Consider the following 1,283-nt stretch of genomic DNA (forward strand, 5'->3'; position numbering starts at 1 on the left):
TAGACCCCACAGACCCCATGGATTGCAGCCATGGGCCCCACAGACCCCATACAGACCCCATAGATTGCAGCCATGGGCCCCACAGACCCCGTAGATTGGAGCTGTGGACCCTAAGACCCCATAGATTGCAGCCATGGGCCCCATAGCAGGGGGGCACAGGGACCCTACAGCCCCATAGCGTGGGCCCGTTGACCCCATAGCTTGGATCCATGGACGCCTTGACCCCAAGACCCAGAACCCTTGACCCGTTGACCCCAAGACCCCATAGAATGGACCCATGGACCCATTGACCCCATAGCATGGGTTCATAGACCCCTTGACCCCAAAACCCCATAGAATGCACCCATAGACCCCAAGACCCATAACCCTTGACCTACTGACTACAAGACCCCATAGCATGGACCTATTGACCCCATAGCATGGATCCATGGACCCAATGGCCCCAAGACCCATAACCCTTGACCCATTGCCCCCAAGACCCACAAATCTTGACCCATTGATCCCAAGACCCCATAGCATGGATCCATGGATCCATTGACCCCAAGACCCATAACCCTTGACCCATTGACCCCAACACCCCATAACACGGACCCATTGGCCCCAAGACCCACAACTCTTGACCCATTGCCCCCAAGACCCCATAGGATGGGCCCATTGCCCCCAAGACCCACAACTCTTGACCCATTGACCCCAAGACCCATAACCCTTGACCCCAAGACCCCTAACCCTTGACCCATTGCCCCCAAGACCCCATAGAATGGGCCCCTCGCCCCCAAGACCCACAACCCTTGACCCATTGACCTCAAGACCCATAACCCTTGACCCATTGCCCCCAAGACCCCAAAGAATGGGCCCATTGCCCCCAAGACCCACAACTCTTGACCCATTGACCTCAAGACCCACAAATCTTGACCTGTTGATCCCAAGACCCCATAGCATGGATCCATGGACCCATTGACCCCAAGACCCATAACCCTTGACCCATTGACCCCAACACCCCAAAGAATGGACCCATAGACCCCAAGACCCACAACTCTTGACCCATTGCCCCCAGAACCCATAACCTTTGACCCCAAGACCCATAACCCTTGACCCGTTGCCCCCAAGACCCCATAGGATGGGCCCATTGACCCCAAGACCCATAACTCTTGACCCTTGACCCCAAGACCCATAACCCTTGACCCATTGACCCCAAGACCCCATAGCACAGACCTATTGACCCCAAGACCCAAAACTCTTGACCCATTGCCCCCAGAACCCATAACCCTTGACCCCAAGACCCA

The sequence above is a fragment of the Numida meleagris genome, unplaced genomic scaffold (genome assembly GCF_002078875.1).
Source record: "Numida meleagris isolate 19003 breed g44 Domestic line unplaced genomic scaffold, NumMel1.0 unplaced_Scaffold394, whole genome shotgun sequence".
NCBI classification, from domain to species: domain Eukaryota; kingdom Metazoa; phylum Chordata; class Aves; order Galliformes; family Numididae; genus Numida; species Numida meleagris.